Genomic DNA, 18606 nt, shown 5'->3' on the forward strand with positions numbered 1-18606 from the left:
TTAAACATATTTAACACCATTGACTTAAAGTCTTTGTCTAGTAAGTCTAATGTCTGTATGTCCTTAGAGGTGGTTTCTGTCAAATTGCTTTTTTGCCATGAATGGGCCATACTTAGATGATTCGCTGTACACCTTGAAATTTTTTGTTGAAAAATGGGCATTTAAAAATTACAATTAATATTTTGATATTTAATAGTATTTCTTATATAATAAATTAACTTTCCTCAGGGTTTGCTTTTGTTGTTTTTTGATGGCTTAGGGTTTTTTAGTGACTTTTCCAAACAATTTTTTGCAAAGTCTGTTTTCTTGGTCACGTGTGGTCACTACCATCTCTGTTGTTATTTCAGAGGTTGGCCAATGACCTGAGAGAGTTCCTTAAATGCCCGGAGCCAAAAGGGGAAAAAAAAGCTACTCTCTCAGTTTTTGCATCTTGACTATAAGCTGGGGCATTCCTTCAGTGAGAAACCAGCCTGCAAAAGCAAGCTCCACCAGGAATGTGGGCCACCATTCCCATAGCTGCTGCTATCCCTGCACTGGGGAATGAGAGAGTAGGCAAATGGGCAAAAATGCCACAATGCCCTCTTACTGAAATTCAGTTGCCCTTTTCTTCATTTAGGAGTGTTCTGGTTGTCCTAAATTTAAGATTAGATTACAGAGTTCAAAACCAAAGATTGACAGATTGATTCTGTCAATCTTTGCCAATTTCTGCCTGTTTCAGTGGAGGTACCGCTTCTTTAAGTGACCGTCTCTTAAAATACTCTTGTATTTAAAAAATTTGTGTTGTCGGGGTGCCTGGGTGGCTCAGTCGGTTAAGTGTCTGACTTCGGCTCAGGTCATGGTCTCACGGTTCATGAGTTCGAGCCCCGCGTCGGGCTCTGTGCTGACAGTTCAGAGCCTGGAGCCTGCTTTGGATTCTGTGTCTCCTCCTCTCTCTGCCTCTCCCCTGCTCATGCTCTGTCTTTCTCTCTCTCTCAATAATAAATATCTAATCTCTATGAAAATACTAATTATAATGGGAGGTTTGGGGAGATTTGTTTCCATGCTCCATGAACTGTTTCTTTCCTCTGATTTCCATTTTTCAGTTTGTTTTGTTCTTTATCTTTTAAGTGTTCCTCAAAGATCTCATTGACTATTAATATTTAAGAGTAACATACTAAAAAGCTGATTGTAATCTCTGTGTGCATGAATAGGACTTTGACAGGTGGATCACACTGTAAGTGACTGAGTGGAACCCTTGCCATTTCGTTAGAGGACAGGAGCTCTCACTGTTTTGCATGGCGACATTCACTTGTTTTCAGAGCTGTTATACCCTGTTGGCTGTCATTTATGTCTCCAAGTCCAGAGCCCCTCTTGTTCAACTTCACTGAAAAATCAAGCTATGGTCTTCTTCAGAAGGGGAGGACAGTTTCCTGCCTACATGCCAGGATATTGCTGCTCCTTATATACACTTCCAATCCAATCTTCCTTCCAGCTCCACTCTACGTCTCTGCTTTCAGAGGCTCCTGGCACTTCCATTCCTGATCATTGCCAGGCTGTTGCAGCCTCCATGGGCTAACTTCCCATTGGCTTCCCCACTTGCAAGCAGTGAAGTTATAGCTTTCACCTTGCTGCTAAGACAGCAGCGGCGACTTGTTCACCTGCTTTCCATTACACATTTTGTTGATTGTCTCTCATCTGCTATTGTCTTTTCACCTGTGGTAATTTGTGGTCATTTTAATGAAGCTTGGGGAGGAGAGGAGATCAACTATGCATTTAATCTGCCATATTTCCACGATTTCTTTCATATCATTAGGGTGAAGGAAAGCCAATGACACTGAATGAGTGAGATAAAACAACTATAGACTCAGTAGTTTGGTAATAAAGCATGATCATGGCATTGTGGCAGGGAGTGGTTAGCTCATTCCTTCTTATTATAGGTTATCGACGTTTTGTTTTGAAAATAAAGTATGGTGCTCGCTTCGGCAGCACATATACTAAAATTGGAACGATACAGAGAAGATTAGCATGGCCCCTGTGCAAGGATGACACGCAAATTCGTGAAGCGTTCCATATTTTTAATAAAAGTCACTCCCGCAAAAAAAAAAATAAATAAATAAAGTATGAAGAATTGAGACTGACAGAACAAATGTCATACAGGAGCTATCTGAGCCTGGTCAACAAGGACCATCTAGAAGTGAAAAGACTTTGATTATAACTCATTCCTTGTTTCTGATGTAAACTCTACTACTTACAAAAATAAAAAGGAGAGTGACAATAGTCTCCCTCCCTCTTCTTTTTTTAAGTTTATTTATTTTGAGAGAGAGACCATGAATGCACAGCAAGGAAGGGGCAGAAAGAGAGGCAGAAAGAGAATTCCAGGTAGGTTCTGTATTGTCAGCACAGACCCCAGTGCAGGGCTCGATCTCATGAATCATGAGATCATGACCTGAGCCGAGGTCAAGAGTCAGTCACTTAACCAACTGAGCCACCCAGGTGTGCTTCTCTTCCTCTATTGTTCTGTAACAGTTCATTTTCCATACTCTTCTTCTGATTAATGTAAAAGGTTTTACTTACTAAACAGTTAAGACACCAGCACTAAAATCCTTTGTAGTTTAGCTCAGTTCAAGCTGAATTTTCACTACTTATAAAAAAAAAAGACGTTATGTAGGCAGGCTCAAGAGAATTTACTTAGCCTAAGGATTGTACAAATCCTATTATATACCAGATAAATAAAGGACAAAATAAGCCTGCATTGAGTGCTCTAGGAGTGGTGGTGAGATGAACATTATCCTCCACATAAATATCACATTGAAATGAAGTTTTGTTCTGCTCGAGAAATGTTTATTGAGCTATTGCAGGTTCTGTGTTTGCAGTGGTGAAATAAAGATGAATGAGTCAGTCCTTCACGCCCTTGGGACCAAGGGAGGGAGGTGGAGAAGTGACTTCAGCACAGGATGGCGTGTTTCCTGCTAGAAGCACACATGGATTGCCAACAGAGGCCGAGGAGCCACATCCGTGCGGGGCGGGGCGGGGCGGGGGGGAGCTCCCTTTGCCTCGTCAGGGCCCCCTGTGCACATCTCTTTAAAACACTGTGATCAATACTGTTGGCAGCTTGAACTCAACTATGTTGGCAATACTTGCACCTCAGAAGTTGGCCAATGCTACAAATCAGAACTTTCCCCCCAAAAAGCCAGTCGTCAAACATTTACCAGAACAATGCTGCCATTTCACTCTACTTGTTTGCACCTTTCTCCACCTAAATAGCCTCTCCAGGACAGACTCGTGTTCACTTAAATTTACCTCTTGGAGTTGCCCCTACTCTCCTTCCTCTTTGTTTCTTGTCACTTAGGACAGAAGTTGGGAGCTTTTCCCAGGTGGTGAGACAAATCCTCATTTAATCTCTCTTGAATGAGGTGAGGGTAGGAGGCAGGGGCTGCTTTCCTCAGCTAGTCTTGACTTTTTTCAAGCAACGCATCATTAAGTCCTTTCAGCCTGCCTTCAGAACACGTCCGGAATCTAGTCCCTGACTGCCATGTCCACTCTATCAGCTGGTCCGGGCCACCACCGTCTTTTGTCTGCCTAACTGCAGTTGCCTCCCTGCTTCTGCCTTCACAGTTTTTTCTCCACACGTCAGCCAGAGTGACCCTGCTTTGTTTCTGATCATGTCATGTCTCTGTTAGAACTCTTCAAAGGGCCTTCCATCTCACTGGAGGTCAAAACTCACATCCTCAAAAGTGGCCTCCCAGGCTGCTGTGATCTGGCCTCCATTGCACGCTCTGTACAGCCTCCTTGGCCACTTCTCTCATGAGGCATCAGCCATACTAGCCTCATTGCTCTTCCTCAATTATGCCAAATATGCTCCTGCCTCAGGGCCTGCCTGTGTGCTGAAATGGTTCCCCGATATTCCTCACTCAGTGATATTCCTCACTCCCTGATATTCTTTACCTCCAGCAGATCTCTACTCAAATACCACTTTGTCAGGGAGCCTTCCCTGACCACTCTGTTTAACATGGCCATCGTCCCCATTCAGCCTCCAACACACGCATCTCACTTGGGCCCCCCAGCAAGTCTATTCCATTTCCCTCCTTTGTGTTTGTGCACAGTGCTTAGCATTGTGTGATCTATTATGGACTTTACTTATTTTCTTTTTTTCTGATTTCCTCCACTAGAATAAAAACTCCATAAGGGCAGAGATGTTTTTGTTTGCTGCAACATCCTTAGCACCTAGAACAGTGAGTGGCACGTTGTAGAAGAGAGGGGAAGTGTGGTGACAGCTTAGAGGTCACCTTAATCTCCCAGGACTCACTGGGGAAACGAACCAATCTCTGTGGGTGAGCTGCAGTCTTCCCGGAGAACATGGCCCAGTTAGAGAAGGGTGGGGCAGAAGGAGGTCTCCCCTGGCATGTGGTTTACACTCACACACCCCTGGGAGGGGTCCTGCTAGACTAACGTCCACTAATACTGTAATGACTGCTTAGTTCTTTGTTAGGGATTTGTGGCAGCAGGCTGAGAGCATGGGCCGCCGGGAGAAAGGGGAGATGGATAGAGACTAATACTTACTCTCATTTGTAAGCCACCCTGTAGGTGCAGAGCATGTCTACCTGCACTCTCTCACTTGTGCCTCATGACAAGGCTGTGACATAGGCAAGAAAGATATTATTGTGCATTTTTTATAGATGAGAGCAATGAGGCTCAAAGAGGCTAAATGACTTGTCCAAAGTCAGATACCCAATAGGAACAAAAAGTCAAACCCCACTGCCCTTTCTAACACCTCATTCAGTTAAAAGGTTTTAAACTAACTCTGGCGTATGCTATTTGAAACTACCTTGAAAATTGCCTTAAAATTTCTTAATTTTTTTTTTTTTTTTTTGAGAGAGAGAGAGAGAGAGTAGGAGAGAGGGAGACACAGAATCCGAAGCAGGCTCCAGACTGAGCTGTCAGCACAGAGCCCAACGCAGGGCTTGAACTCACAAACTGCAAGATCATGACCTGAGCTGAAGTCAGACACTTAACCGCCTGAGCCATCCAGGCGCTCTGAAAATTGCCTTTCTGGTGTGTGATATGAGTTGCTTACCTCTCACTGGAGAAAAGAGATTGGGATCTAGTCATTTCTCTTTTGATTTATCCCACAGTCTAATCCAATATAGTAATATTAAAATATGCCTAATATTAAAATATGCCATGATCTCAGAATTCAAATGAAGCCACAGAAGAATTTCTTGAGTGCCGAGCTTGTGCCAGAAATCTAGGTTACTTGACGTGTACTTCTTCAAATTCTCAAAATAACCGTGCAGAGTGGGCAGTGGTGTCCCCAGTGTACATTACCTGCCTAGGTCCCAACTGCTAGGTGAGGCGGACCTTTAAGATCTGTCCAGCTCCAAAGCCCATCTTTCTGATGCACCAGGCTGTCCCCTTATAACAACAAAGTGACTTCCAAATTAGGGTGCTCCATCTGTAGGATCCATCACCTCTTGCTATAATGACTGTCAAGAAACACAAAAGAGACAGTTGGTTTCAGTATGATTAGTAAGCAGATTCTCCTCAGGGCCTTGGCCAAGCTATAGTTATTTCAAACACATTCACAAAATGTGAGTCTTTCTTGTTTGTCAGGTTGCTCTTTTGTCTTCTTATCTACATTTTCCTCTTTATATTCTTTTTATCTTTGATCCACCAAATGGAAACGTCCCTTAAAGAAGAATCCTACCATCATCTGGGCAGATTGGATTTTGGTGAGAGGAAAATTGAACGACATGCATTTAAAATTGGTAGTTGTCATTTGCAACTATGTGGATGGAACTGGAGGGTATTATGCTAAGTGAAATTAGTCAGAGAAAGACAAAAATCATATGGCCTCACTCATATGACGACTTTCAGAGAAAAAACAGATAAACATAAGGGAAGGGAAACAAAAATAATATAAAAACAGAGACGGGGACAAAACAGAAGAGACTCCTAAATATGGAGAACAAACTGAGGGTTACTGGAGGGGGTGTGGGAGGGGGGATGGGCTAAATGGGGAAGGGGCACTAAGGAATCTACTCCTGAAATTATTGTTGCACCATATGTTAACTAACTTGGATGTAAACTTAAAAAAATTTAAAAATTTTTAAAATAAAATAAAGTAAAAAAAAAATAATAATAAAATGAAATAAAATAAAATAGTTGTAGAAAACTGGTGGTTGCCAGAGGGGAGGTGCATAGGGGGATGGGTAACATAGATGAAGGAGATTAAGAATACACATATCATGAGGAGCACTGAGTAATATGTAGAATTGAATCGTTATGCTATACACCTGAAACTGATATAACATTGTATGTTAATTATACTTGAGAAAAAAAGAAAGGAGATTAAAAAAATTGTTAGCTGTATTGAAGAGTATTGATCCCAACTCCTTGTAGGGTGTCTACTTCATGTTGGTTGGTTGTTTTTGGTACTGGTCTCCGTTTGGGACATCTTGCCAGGGTCCACCCTGTAATGTGACCTCTGACATTAGGTGTTTTTCTAGCCTCATTGGTGGGCTTTAAAAGGGCAGAGAACATCCTTGAGCAAGTTTAAGAATGAGTGGCTGACTATTATTAGGCTTCAAAATATGTTAGCACTCTTGTAATCATTCTCAGGAACAATTTGGTACATAGAGAATGGAATGTACACAAGCGAACTTCCTTTAGGCATGTTACCTGTGCTTTTTAAAAAATTCTTTTTTAGGGGCGTCTGGGTGGCGCAGTCGGTTAAGCGTCTGACTTCAGCCAGGTCACGATCTCGCGGTCCGGGAGTTCGAGCCCCGCCTCAGGCTCTGGGCTGATGGCTCGGAGCCTGGAGCCTGTTTCCGATTCTGTGTCTCCCTCTCTCTCTGCCCCTCCCCCGTTCATGCTCTGTCTCTCTCTGTCTCAAAAATAAATAAATGTTGAAAAAAAAATTAAAAAAAAAATTCTTTTTTAACCGATCTCTTGGTTAATAGCAACTTCATAGACAACTGCTTGTTTTAAATGACACTCATCCAAAGTTTAAGAGCTGGTGTCATTCATTCACTCGTTTAGTAGCTGTTCTTTATTTACGTATGCCAGATACTGCACTAGGCACTAAGTATAAGTGGAGAACATGATAGATGTGTCCCTCACTTCCTGACACAGGTAAGATGGATTTCATGAAAGTAATCATTTAACTACAATTATGAAAGATTGCCTGAAAGAAAGGCACAGGGTACCATGGAGTGTGTGACGGGGAGGGACTTTAGCTAGACCAGGAGATCATCTGTCTACTTTCCTTCCTTTACAGATCAGGAAACTGAGGCATACTACAGTTAAGCAACTTTATATACCAGATAGTTCCATCTTGTCTCAAAATCTTAATTATTAAATGAAGTATCATATTCAACTAAATTTCACAAATTTTTAATGGCCTAGAAGCTAAGGAATTTATTAATTTCTTCCATTGGTAAATAATAGTAGAATTTGGAAATAATGCTTAGGAAGTACCCCCAACCAAGATCCAGGTATTTCTGTTACATTCTTTAGAAGAAGAAGAAGGAAAAAGAAAAACAATATATGTATACATATGAATATATTTCATATATATTTACATATTCATATATATTATGTACTTCTATGTCTCTAAGATATATTGTTATGTAAAAATAGAAAAGTGAAGGAGTGCCTGGGTGGCTCAGTCGGTTAAGTGTCTGTCTTTGGCTCAGGTCATGATCTTGTGGTTCACGAGTTCGAGCCCCGCGTCGGGCTCTGTGCTAACAGCTCGGAGCCTGGAGCCTGCTTCCGATTCTGTGTCTCCCTCCGATTCAGGATCTCTCTGACCCTCCCCCCATTCATGCTCTGTCTTTCTCTGTCTCAAAAATAAATAAATGTTAAAAAAAATTTTAAAAAAAAGAGAAAAGTGGAGGAAAGTACATATGGAATGCTATCATTATCTAAGAAAGGAGGAGGTATGTCATTATATATTATGTATATAACATATATATAATACATATACTTATATTAAAGTATATAAAGTATATTTTATGCAAATTATATATAAAGTATATAGGAAAATATATTATAGAATGTCTATAATACATATTTAGTATATATAAACTATATATATATTTAAAGAAAACAATGAAGGATAAACCATAAAAATTTAAAAATTATTAGCTATGTTGGGATGGAGGGTATAGGCTGGAAAGGACTGGGCTAGAATGTATATTTCTTTGAATATGCCTTCTTTTGTAGATTGGACTACGGAACCTTATAAATATTTTACTTAATTATAGAAAAATTGTAATGTTAAAAAGAAATCTATAAAAATGGAAAATAAAAATAAACAAATGAACCTAACAGAGTATTCAGTGGTGGGATAACCACACAGAGAAGAATCATTCCAAGCAACATTAAGCCACAGGAATTTGACCGTGGAGTTTACTCCAAGGGTAATAACTTCAAAATCAAACAAAAACGACAAAGAAAACTTACATTGTCAATAATCATATTGTTTAGTTAATGAGGGCATTGTTATTTTGAGACCATTGTATGTGTAATGTGAGATAAAGCAAAAAGTAACCATATTTGACATTGAGAAACAGAATATTTTATGGGAGAGATGTGGATGTAAGATCGATGAGGCTAAGTAAAAACTCCATTGTCCTGATGTGACTTAGAACCTCTAGTATGAATTCATGATGTATTTTTTCTAAAACAAAAATGAAAACTTAGGTCTTTCCATTAATAAGCACTAAAAATGATAATAAATACCATAAAAATAATTCGTTGTAGTGCTTGGATAGTGGCCTGTAAACATCATTTCCAAAGAAAACTAAACAGGACTTCCTTGAGAAATGGGTGAATCGAGGTTTGGGGCAAGATATGTAGAAGAGGGGCCTTCAGTATCTTGCCCTAGAGGAAGCAAAGAAACCATCAAGAACAACTAAGGCTGTGTCAGAAGGATTCTGGAAACAACTTGTGAGACCCTCATTAGTCCATGATGGGACAAAATTAGCATCAATAAGGATACGAATTGTAAATACTGAAATATACCAAACGGGTCTAAATCCATGAATTCATAGTAATACTTAAAAAATTCTTGATTACCTTTAGAGAAGACTAAAGAACCAATTCATTATTGTGAAAACTGATGAGTGAAGCGAAAGAGTCAAGCATGTATCCTACCTTTTTTATACGAGGAGAGAAACCAGACATCATGTACCCAATACCTATGAAATAACCTTGTCAAAAGTTGGAGCCTGAATTTGATTAAGCTTCTAGGTCTACTACTAGCTTGTAGGAAATACAGATAGAGGAACATGCTAAATAAATGACACCACAGGTATACAACTGGGGATGTAATCACCAGAATACAAATTTTGTGAAACTCTGAAAGTTAAAGGAAAGGACCAAGTAAAAATGTTGGAACAAATCTGTAAATTAAAAGAGACTTAAAAGACATATTAGTAAATCACTGTACATGGGCTTTATTTGTTCCTTATTCAAATAAATAAAATGTTGCAATGTCATATTATAATCAGGGAAACATTCACTGGGTATTTCAAAATGTTGAGGAAATATTAAAGTGAGATGATACTGTATTTTTATGTAAAAAGGGGAATCCATGTCTTTAGAAATATGTACAGATAAAAAAACATAATGTTTGGGATCTGCTTCAAAATAATCTAGGGGGAAGTGGTGAAGGTACAGAGCATATGACTGTTCAAAGTTGATAGTTGTTAAAGCAATTGATGAGAACATATTCATTATACTTTCACTCTACTTTTGTATATATGTATTTGAAATTTTCCATAATAAAAAAATTTGTGCAATTTCAAGAATGTGCTACAAAGGATAATGAAGCAGTATAATTATGCTTGAAGGGCAACCATTGCGATAACTCGATTGATAGAGATGAGAAGCCGGAAAAATTTGAGATTTATATTACAAAACAGCTAATCTCTTCTTATACTACAAAGCTTTGCATTGGTCTCAGAAGGATTTTTTCCCCAATAAAGTATTTTAAAGATGGGGAGTTTTACTTCCATTTCTGGCACGGCAAAGTAACTGGTACAGGACAAGCTATCTTGGACAAAAGCAACTATGAACTGGACAAAGTAAGGGCTCCTGGGTAGACTTCAGCTCAGGCCATGATCTCACAGCTTGTGAGTTCGAGCCCCCCATGTCGGGCTCTGGCTGACAGAGCCTGGAGCCTGCTTCAGATTCTGTGTCTCCTTCTCTCTGCCCCTGCCCCGCTCATATTCTGTCTCAAAAAGAAATAAACATTAAAAAAATGACAAAATAAACTGGACAAAGTATATGAAGTAACAGTCAGCAGTGCATCGCTATGAGCCTTGAGAAAAGAGAAATACAGGAAATGGGCCCCACCAAGGCAATGGTGTAATCTCACTCAGTTGATCAGTCAGAAACTGGATTTTGGCATGGATAAAGCAACTGGAAGATGTGGGCAGCGTACTGGAGGAGAAGAAGGTACAATGATGGGAATATCCCAGACATCCAGGAGTCTGTGTGGAAATTCACGTTTCTTGGCTGGTCTTGAAGGCTGGTCTTCAACCGTGGTTAGAGTTCTGGCCCACCTGAATGGATTTGGCTCACTGAGGACCTGTGCTTTCAGCTGAGACCCAGAAAGATCATGCCTCAAGAGAGACTACAACCTGGAGTGAAGGAAACACATAAGTTCAAAACGACAATAGAACCACCCTAAGAATAAAGTCTTGACTAGACCAAAAAACCTGCCAGCAATTTAACCTCCTGCCAGAATAATCCTCAACATGCTTTAGTGGAGGATGACTGAATCCATATTCCCTAAACACTATCATCTAAAATGTTGAAATATGATAAAAAATTACTAGACTTGTGGGAAAAGTAGGAAATTGTGACCCATAGTCAAGAAAAATAGCAGTCAATAGAAACAGACCTCAAGATGGTCTAGAGGTTGGAGTAAATAGACAAAAATTTAAAGTATATATAATATGTATATATAATATATATACTTTATATAAGTAATATATACTTTATTATGTGTTTATATTATATATTATATATAATTATATATTAAATTTAATATAAATTATGCTTAAAGGGCAACCATTGTGGTAACTCGATTGATAGAGATGAGAAGCCAGAAAAATATGAGATTTATATTACAAAACAGCTAATCTCTTATATATATAATATATTATATATAAATATATTACATATATTTAATATATTAAATGTTAAATTTAATATAAAGTATATATTTATATATATTAAATATAAATATATTTATTCATATATTATATAAAAATAAATCTATATTTTTATGCTTACATAAGTATATATATACTTTATATATATATGTGTGTATATATATATATATATATATATAAATGGTACAAATGAGCTAATAGATATGCAACCTTGTCAGACAACTGGGAACTACAAGTGCACACATGTACACAGAAAAATATAGAGCTGAGAAAGGAATAAAAATAAAAATCCACTGAATGGATATGGTGTCCATGCGAAGACATCTTACATGTCTCCTTCTCCAGGTGGTATAACTGACTGTTGGCCTCAGCTGCTGCGCTTTGTAATCTATACCTGTATTTGCACAGATGCCAGGCCTTTCCTGGCATGCTTCCCGTAAACAAAATGGCATTTAAAAAATACTGACGGGGAAAAACCTTTGCCAATCTAGACTTCCAAATTCAAAACTGGTAAAATATAGATTTTTTAAAAGTTGGTAGGATTAATTGCAAGCAGACCTATACTATAAGAAATGCTAAATAAAATTCTTCAGGCTAAAGGGAAATAACACCAGATGGAAATTTGGACTCTCAGAAAGGAATAAAGAATAGTAAAAAGGTTAAATACGTGTACAAAGATAAGAGAATATCTGTTTTTTTTCTTCTCCTGATTTATTTGAAAACAACTGTTTATGGCTAAATAACCTCACATTTTAGAGTTTTTACCTTGTGTAAATGTAAAATATGGGATAAGATTAGCACAAGAATGGGGTGATTTCAATTGTACTGTTGTAAGACTTTTGTTTAATGTGAAATGATACAATATTAACTCTAAATAGATGCATAATCTCTATAATAACCACTGAACAAATACAATCAAGGAATTAAAGTAAAATATTAAAAAGTATATTATTAGCCCAAAAGAAAGCAAGAAAGGAAGAACTGAGGAGCAAAATCAGATGATAACTAGAAAACACATAACAAAATGGTAGACTTACACTCAACCATGTAAAAAATTACATTAATGTTGATGGGTTAACCATTCTAATTATAAGGCAGAGATTGTCAAGCTGTTAAAAGGAATATCTGAGTATATGCTGTCTAGAAAATATGCACTTTAAGTACAAAGACTGCGCCAGGTTGACAGTAAAGGAAGAAAGACATATCATAAAAAGAGGAAGCACAGAGTACTTGTGGCTATTTTAATATAAGACAAAGTAGACTTCAAGAAATTGAATGTTAGAGATAAAGAGTGGCATTTCATTGGGAAGATATAACAATCCTAATTATATACATGCCTCAAAACAGAGCTTCAAAAAAACATGAAACAAAACCTGACAGAGTTAAAGGGGAACATAGATAAATCCATAATCATGGTTGGAGATTTTAAATGTCTCTCAGTAAAAATAATAGAGCAGCTAGGCAAAAAAAATCTTTAAGGATGTGGAGGATATCAAGCACATGCCTTAAACCTCTTGAACTAACTGAAATTTATAAGGAACATTACTACCAAAGGAAGAATACATTCACTGCCTTTTCAAGTGTGCATGAAACATTCATCAGGATAGACTACATGTTTTGCAGTAAAGTAAGTCTGTATACATTTCAGAATATTGAAATCTTACAGAATATGTTTTCTGACCATAATGGAATTAAATTAGAAATCAATAACAATAAGATATCTAGAAAAATTCCCAAATATTTGGAAATTAATATAACATGAAAATTTATAAGATACAGCTAAAGCAATGCTTATAAAGGAATTATTTAAATAATCTAAGTTTCAATGCTAAGAAGTTAGAAAAAGAGCAGCAAATTAAATCCAAAGAATGTAAAAGGGAGTAAGTGGTAGAGATAGGAGAATAAACTATAAAACAACAAACTATATACAATTTATAAACTATAGGCAAGACTGATCAAAATAAAAAGAGAGAAAACACAAGCTACCAATAACAGGAGTGAAAGATATCATTACAGATCCCACAGACATCTAAATAATAAGGCAATATTACAAACACCTTTATGCCAATATAATTAGCAATTTACATAAAATACATAAAGAACTTTAAAAACAACTTTCAAAAACTGTAACAAAAAGAAATAGAATATCTGAATGACTGTACCTATCAAAGAAATTGAATTTGCAAAGATGAATCGTATCATACATTTAAGGAAGAAATATTACCAATCTTACCCACTTGAAGAAAATAAAAGGTGAGGAAATATTAATTGTTTACAAGGTCAGCATTATCCTCATACCCAAAACAGCTAAAAAATTACAAGGAAAGAAAATTGTAGACTTACATTCCTCATGAACATGGTTGCAAAATCCTTAACTAATATTGACTAATTGAACTCATCAAGATATAAAATTCAATCTTGACCAAAGAACTTGACCGAAGCATGGAGGCTGGTTATGAGCACGTGTCTGCAAAGGGCAGAGAATAGACAAATTGAAGGGTCCGAGAATACCTGTTGGGGAACTCTGGGAAATAAGAATGTGAGCCAGACTGAGAAGACAAGATTGGACTTGTAGCAAGTGGTATGAAACCACTGGGGGTTCTTGGACAAGGAAAAAGTTCTAGAAAAGTGGTACTCCAGGAAGGATGGCTGTAAAGTAAGATATAGGATGGAATAAAGCAGAGAGAGATGGGAATCGGGGAAGTTAGCTAAAAGGCTGAGGGATGTGGGTCTTAGGGAATAGAAGATGTTTAGTTAAGTTTGATGGAATGAAGAGAAGGGGGGGGTTAGAGAAAGAAACGAGAGGATTTAGCGCCTGGGTGGGATGAAGGAAACAGGATTCTAGATACAGGATGAAGATGAGACATGAGTTTCAACTGTTTCCAAGGGTTCTGCCCTGAAAGAAGGGAGGAGTCACAGTTCTGTTGGCTGAGAATAGGAAAGTGGAATGTAAGAAGGAACTATCTTTGTGGGGAAAAAGAATGAGGAGTTCTGTTACGTATATTTGCTACTTGATATAACAGCAATATGTATAAGCAGAAATGTCTCGTAGACATTAGGAAATCCAGGATGAGAGCTAGGCTGGAAATATCAGTAGAATTAAGATGAAACTATAAGGATAGAGCATAAATGGAAAAGAGTAGCAATTCAAGGGACCAAATAAAAAGAGTTGGGGAAAAAATGTGAAACTTCCTGCTTCTTGGTAATAGCCACCTTGAAGCCTTGCCTCTCCTGTCTCCCCACACTTGTCTGCTTTTAATGCAGCTGAATCCAGAAGACCTGAGTAGAGAGGATGATGTCCCCCTCCTTGAGTCAGTGGCTGGCCATAGTCACATTTGCCACTGACATGGACCGCGTGACCAGGGAGGAACCCTGACTTCCTTGTTCTTCATGTCTCCTTGGATTTGCTGAGTCACCTCTCACTGACCCTCTTTGCATACATGAAGTTCTCTCCCTGCCTGGTCCCTTGAATAGCCTTGGAACTCTCAGGTTCTGAAGGACTCCTCCCTAGAGAACGAACGCTAACCTTCTACATCAACCACTATCTCCTCCCTCATCACCAGTTCTGGCCTCATCTATGTTCCAGTCTTCTGCTATCAGGGCTAGTGTTTATACTCTCTAGCCCTCTGGTGCCTCGTTTAAAAAGTTTCTTCACTGCTGGTTATAAATGCTTGTAGGAGGATCTGGTTTGGGAAGACTACAATTGGGAAAACACAGCTATTGCAAGAAGTGTGTGTGACTCAGTAAGTGAGGTGGATGCCTTCTGAGTCAATTCTGAACCCAGAATTTATGTGACATGGAAAACTGCATGGCTTGCTGAAGGAGTTTAGCCTTTTCTAGGAACCCTGATATATACTTTCTTTCCTGGACGAATATCATGTGCTTCTAACTATCATACATAACACCATTTCCAATCAAATAGTTCATTTTACCAGCTATAATTTAAATCACTTGGAATTTTGGGAAATGGTTAATAAAAATTAATGAGTTAATGTCATATTCAAAACATGTTAAGAGCTATAAGATATTAAAAACCTTTTTTTAAAAAAGTTTATTTATTTTGAGAGAGAACGAGAACATGAGTGAAGAGGGGAAGAGAGAGAAGGAGAGAGAGAATCCCAAGCAAGCTCTTCACTGTCTGTGCACAGTCCCACTTGGGGTTCAAACTCACAAACCATGAGATCATGGTCTGAGATGAAATCAAGAGTCAGACGCTTAACCAACTGCACCCAAGATAATAAAACCTTTGAAGGATTTAGCTTAAGAAGTGGAAGATACACACACACACACACACACACACACACACACATATCAGACCAGATGGGCTATGTGACAAAATGCTCTCAAAGTAGTTCTGTGGCTTCTTCCTACAGTTACAACTCTGTCAAGAAGATCCTCCTTATTCATTCTCCTTAGGAAAAAAATCAGTGTATCAATGTCCATGGTGGTAAGCCCAGTGAACCAAGTGCTGGATATTATGCTCTCAGGTATTTCTGCCAACAATGAGCTAGTTTTCTCTACACTTGCCTAGGCTTTTTTGTGAGATTTTTTTTTCTTTGCATTTACCCTAACATTGGACCCATTCTGTATCCTTTGGGATCAGGGACAATCCCTCACACAATTAGGACCAATGTAGCTTGTCCATATTGGTGCTGGCAGTCAAGCCGAGGTGATCACTGAGTACTTGGGCTGGGACCCCTTGGGTGCACAGGAAGGGATGGCTTTCAAGTTTGTTTGAGGAGAACTTCTTCAGAGTGAGTACAGGGTTAAGAAGGAAGCAACAGAGCCATGGATTAGGGTTTCTGGGTTTATCCTTTGTCCTTTTATGAACACACAGATAAATTCTCAAGCCAGCTCAGTAAACCTCTAAATATAGTAAACCACCACCATCCAAGCTAATAAAGTCAAACTTCACCCCCCAAGAACACATTCTATACACAGTAGTAAGTAAAAGAGTAAACATAGAGAACCACGGCTGTTAGAAAGCTTGTGTATTTTAATGGAGAGGAAAAGTGCTCAGATTGGAGCCTGTGGATTTAGAATTCTATGTAAAAATGAAATTACTGATTTGACACAATTGCTTATATCTATAGAGTACAATAGTCAGAAGATTAGAAACGTAGGAAATGTTGGCAGATTTTAACAGCTCAGCTACGAAGTCAGAGACAGCCAAAGCAACAGATTCGCCAACTATAATTCTGGGATTTGAGTGAAGAGGTAAATAGCCTGGCATGACTTAGGAACCTCTGAGTACCTTACTCTATTACAATACATCCCAGGAATTGGAATCCATAACAGTGACCCTGTGCCAGCAGAGGTGAAATTATGTCTAGAGCTATCTGTTTGAAAGGTATGATTCATAGGATATATGTTACAAATAGTTTTTAACCATGTGAATGCAATTCTTATCATTGTACTTTGAGACAAACCTGAACTTTCTTGAAACTTTGCTTAGGTGAAACAGTTTATTCTTTAATGAGGCCAGATATTGAGACAGGGCCATAGCATGAGAATAACGTGTGACATGCTATGGAGGTTACGTTATCCTGTTATCAATGAGGAGTTGTTAAAGAATTCTAAGATGATCATATGTGTATTTTTGGGAAATGTCTGTGGAATAGTGCCCACATGGATGAAGGTAGGTGAGGCCTGGAGCTATGGAAACCAATTAGGAGGCTTTTGAAATATTCTAGGAGAGAGGATGAGCATTTGAGCCAGGGGAGTGGAGTGAAAATGTGGAGAAACATGAATACGTATTTGAGTGCTATTAGAACAAAGCCTAGTGCCTGATTGGATGTGGGGATAATGGAAGTATGATTCAGATTATCTTGGGCAAATGAGTGGATGGTGACACCTCAGATAAGGATGAGGAAGGGGGATGATGAGTTTGGTCTCGGCAGTGCTGAGTTTGAGGTACTTAATATATGTAGGAAATGGGTTTGGGAGGTTACAGTACATAGCTGATTGATGATTTCATGGATGTGGGTGAGAAGTTTCAAGGGTCAATATGTAAAACAAGGAAGGAAGGAGAGCTGGCAGAGAAGAGCGTGAGAAGGAAAGGGGGCAATTTTGTTAGGGGTCTGAAAGAGTACTTACTCCATCATCGGATCAGACACAAAAAATCCCTTTAGACCCAAGGTGTTTGAAACAATGATTTCTCTTTCCCCTTAACTTAATCATCTTCCTTTTATAACTGTTAATTATCTTTACTTATGCTTTTTTAAAAATTATTTTAGAGACAGAGAGCAAGTGCGAGGAGGGGAGAAGGGCAGAGGGAGAGAGAGAGAGATGGAGACAGAGAGAGAGAGAATCTTAAGTAGGCTCCACATTCATTGTGGAACCTGACCTGGGTCCCGATTCCACAACCATGGGATTATGACCTGAGCTGAAATCAAGAGTTGGACACTCAGTTGACTGGGCCACCCAGGAACCTCTATACTTATGCTTTTTAAAGTTTTAAGTTACACCAATGCTTTTTGCAAACAGGTGAGATATAAATTATAAATTATAAGGGAAGTTAATAGTTTCTTGATTCTGATGGTTTTTAGGCCTTCATTCCTAAATAGGAAGGTGCTTATGTGGACTTCTGGTTAAACTGCTTTTTCTTTTTTTTTTTTTTTTTTTTTTTTTTTTTTAACGTTTATTTATTTTTGGGACAGAGAGAGACAGAGCATGAACGGGGGAGGGGCAGAGAGAGAGGGAGACACACAGAATCGGAAGCAGGCTCCAGGCTCCGAGCCATCAGCCCAGAGCCTGACGCGGGGCTCGAACTCACGGACCGCGAGATCGTGACCTGGCTGAAGTCGGACGCTTAACCGACTGAGCCACCCAGGCGCCCCTAAACTGCTTTTTCATTTGTAATTGTTTAAATTCCCCTCCACTAGAAACGGGAACCCTTTTGCACTGTTGGTGGGAATGCAAACTGGTGCAGCCGCTCTGGAAAGCAGTGTGGAGGTTCCTCAGAAAGTTAAAAATAGACCTACCCTATGACCCAGCAATAGCACTGCTAGGAATTTATCCAAGGGATACAGGAGTACTGATGCATAGGGGCACTTGTACCCCAATGTTCATAGCAGCACTCTCAACGATAGCCAAATTATGGAAAGAGCCTAAATGTCCATCAACTGATGAATGGATAAAGAAATTGTGGTTCATATACACAATGGAATACTACGTGGCAATGAGAAAAAATGAAATATGGCCTTTTGTAGCAACGTGGATGGAACTGGAGAGTGTGATGCTAAGTGAAATAAGCCATACAGAGAAAGACAGATACCATATGGTTTCTCTCTTATGTGGATCCTGAGAAACTTAACAGGAACCCATGGGGGAGGGGAAGGAAAAAAAAAAAAAGAGGTTAGAGTGGGAGAGAGCCAAAGCATAAGAGACTGTTAAAAACTGAGAACAAACTGAGGGTTGATGGGGGGTGGGAGGGAGGAGAGGG

The 18606-nt window shown here is 38.8% G+C and overlaps 1 protein-coding gene and 1 non-coding gene across 2 annotated transcripts in view; one reads left to right on the forward strand and one right to left on the reverse strand.

Moving 5' to 3' along the window:
* The window catches only part of LOC125174050 (uncharacterized), an 80352-nt gene that overhangs the window by 25704 nt on the left and 36042 nt on the right, over positions 1-18606 (reverse strand). The window lies entirely within an intron of this gene.
* LOC125146902 (U6 spliceosomal RNA) lies at positions 1950-2056 on the forward strand. The gene has a single exon (XR_007144923.1). It is a non-coding gene; the product is annotated as a U6 spliceosomal RNA (small nuclear RNA).

The sequence above is a fragment of the Prionailurus viverrinus genome, chromosome A1, assembly GCF_022837055.1.
Source record: "Prionailurus viverrinus isolate Anna chromosome A1, UM_Priviv_1.0, whole genome shotgun sequence".
Classification (NCBI taxonomy): domain Eukaryota; kingdom Metazoa; phylum Chordata; class Mammalia; order Carnivora; family Felidae; genus Prionailurus; species Prionailurus viverrinus.